The sequence below is a fragment of the Pinus tabuliformis genome, chromosome 3_2, assembly GCF_031772625.1.
Source record: "Pinus tabuliformis cultivar Carrire ecotype Pingquan chromosome 3_2, CPIR1, whole genome shotgun sequence".
In the NCBI taxonomy this organism is placed as follows: Eukaryota; Viridiplantae; Streptophyta; class Pinopsida; order Pinales; family Pinaceae; genus Pinus; species Pinus tabuliformis.
This window is the reverse complement of record NC_142302.1, coordinates 439,367,303-439,370,415: the sequence shown is the minus strand read 5'-3', so window position 1 is coordinate 439,370,415 and position 3,113 is coordinate 439,367,303. Positions and strand designations below refer to the sequence as shown.

At 38.8% G+C, this 3,113-nt stretch overlaps 1 non-coding gene across 1 annotated transcript; it reads right to left on the bottom strand.

Moving 5' to 3' along the window:
• Positions 1-2,822: 2,822 nt before the first annotated feature.
• On the bottom strand, positions 2,823-2,896 carry TRNAW-CCA (transfer RNA tryptophan (anticodon CCA)). The gene has a single exon. It is a non-coding gene; the product is annotated as a tRNA-Trp (tRNA).
• Between the last annotated feature and the right edge of the window lie 217 nt (positions 2,897-3,113).

Sequence of the window (3,113 nt, the reverse complement as noted above, 5' to 3'; positions counted from 1 at the left end):
CTTTATTACAGCCTTTTTATAATTTGCATATCTTACTGCCCTTTCCTTAGAAACATTTTTAATCTGAGGTATTTCTTCTTGTGTTGTTCCTACTTGTTGCTTGATAGCAATGACATTTCCACCTTGACTGATGATAACCCTATTACCCTTATTTTTACCTTTGGCTGCTTGAACTGTTCTGGTCAAAATCTCAAGTACATCTGTACTAGGCACTTCTAAAGGTGCCTTCTCTTTCTGCGCTTTCTCCACTTCTTTCATTTGTCTTCTTGTGACTGGTCTACGTGGCTTGAAAGCATATTCTTTACTAGGCTCTTCAAATTTCAATCTTTTTGAAGCTCTTGGTTTTTTTGTACTTTCGAGTGAAGATTGAGTGAGGTCAATATGCATTGGCTGCACTGGGTGATCTTGCTCAAACTCTATTGGTTCAATCTGTATTGGCTGATCTTGCTCAAGTTCAATGGCTTCAAGTAAGTCATTTAAACTGCCTTTTGAAATAGGGCTTTCTTCCACAGTAATTGACTTACCCTTTTCCTTGTTTAGTTGACCTCTGGTTTTCACCCTTGAAATCTTTTCAACTTCACTTGGTTTAGCTTCATCCTTCTTTTTCTGGATCTTCTGCTTTGATGACTGAGGTGTCTCCTTAGATGATGGCTTAGGAGTTTCCTTTGCTGATGATTTAGGTGTCTCTTTTGCTGCCACAGACTTCTCTGATTTCCTTAATTTGGTTTTAGGCTTCTTTTGGTCTGTCACCTCTTTTCTAAGCTCAGCCAGAGTGGGTTCTTCACTCCCTTCTTCCCTTTCCGTCACAGGCAATGGAGTGAGGCCTGTTTTGCTTGGAAAGCCGGCCATAAACACAAATGAATCCCAATCTCTGCCAATATTTTGTAAACCATCCAACACCAGCAACTTTACTAAACCATGATGAAACAAGGATGTTTCACAACCATCTTTCTTTAACTGGATTTTATCACACATTTTACTAATACTTCTGAACAAATAGAAAGGTATATCTATTGAAGCCTTACCTGTGAAATGCAACAAAAGTTTGAAGTGGTAGGAGTAAACTTTATTGTACCTTCCCTCACATGTTAGGTATTTCTGGATGCATGTGAGGAGCATAGCATAATGTTCCTTTATGTAACTCCTTGGCACCGCTTTGGTGAGGTCCTCATTTACATAAGGTTCTTTCAAAAATTCTTTACAGGGACTCATGTCGAATTTAAAGTTTTTGAACCATTCTTGACCTCCCCTCGGAATTTCAGTGACAGTGGAAATAGTTTCAGGAGACACAGGAAACTCTAACATTGACACCTTTGAATTCAGTCCAGTAAAATTCAATGCGAAAGCCTTCGTTACCTCTGCATGTCCTTCTTTCAACTTCTCGCAGAACCTCCAGCAACCAGCATTTCGAAAGGCTCTTGCGACACCTTCATCCCTGAGTGTAACATCAAGCCCCTCCGGCTCTGTCCTCAAGCACCTACCGGATCGATGTTCCCTCTTTTCCATCTTGCTTCGAATATTTTCACACAGGGAACTAATGGCAGCTACAGTGCGAAAACAATCTCGACTTTGGAGTGCAGGCTCGCTTGCAATGATCCCTTTAAATGAGAACTTGGGCTTCTCATACAGCAAACATGTTTACACATTATGAAAACACATTATGACATAACCATACCTCGTAAAATCCCTTAAGCTGACATTCATATGCATGACTCTGGACCTTATGGCAGAATGATGATTTATCATGACCGGGAGATGACATCAACTGACAAACATGAACGGACCTATGACTCACCCCTCCCGGATTTGACATTCCAAGAACAAGCGCTACACAAACACTGAAACCCCGATTTCGTAGCGCGGACAGTTCAAATTTAACAAAACGCGCTACGAAATGGCTGATAAACAGTACGCTGCGAAAAGACGGAAACATCATTGCGCAGCTAAATTGACCAAACAAACATGCGCTGCGAAACTGCGCAAAGTACTAATGACATGACATGTCTTAACTGACAATGATGGAGGGTATCTAACGATTTTTTTCTTACACGAACTTACATCAATACCTTTTGAAATTCACATTTCAAAGTGACACACACATATAAACCTATTCACAAAACTGAAAACCTTTATATGAACCTTGTGGACAACATTACATACATGAACTATGGTTCTAAGTGATAACACATACATATCCTATAGTAGATATAGGAGAATTGGTACGAATTGGGACAATTGATCTTTTGTATTCTGATCTCAAGGTTACGAAAAGAAAAATTTAGGTAATTGTCTCATGAAGATATGTATAAACCATATTTCATTCAGTCCTTCCATGCCTACTATAACTATAATTAGTTATTTCGGTTTCTTATTGGCTTCTATCATTTTCACCCTAGTCCTATTCATTAGTTCGAGCAAGATACAACTTATTCAAAATGAAGGAAGGGGAAACCCTCTCAGTTCACTATTTCAATTTCAATAATTATGTTTATTCCCTCTATATAAATTTCTGATCATTGAGAATCATAGCAAATTAAGGGTACTATCCAGTATAGCTATTATCCCTACTTATTCCGTTGAATATAAATGATTGAGGCTTTGCCATCCGGAATTGTGTTAGGTCTAATTCCTATAACTTTGGCCGGATTATTCGTAACTGCATATTCACAATACCGACGTGGTGATCAATTGGATATTTGATCTTGGAATATCCTCCAATTTCATTGGCCTCCTACTTTTCCTGGGAGGTCAGATTCCATTGCTCGTTCTAGTTGGAATGAATTATCGATACTTTTGAGGGTTGGATTTGATAGCAACAGAATCACGCTCTGTAGGATTTGAACCTACGGCATCAGGTTTTGGAGACCTACGTTCTACCGAACTGAACTAAGAGCGCTTTCTTTAATATTTGGAGATGAAGGAAAAATACCTTTTGTTGATACTCTTAGAGCAAAACACTTTCGCATCTGATACGATTCAATTATTTAAAGTTCCCGTAGAATCGATATCAAATGATCTTTCATTCCTTTCTTTCCATAGAAAAGAAGGGAAAGGTAGGGATGACAGGATTTGAACCTGCGACATTTTGTACCCAAAACAAACACGCTACCAAG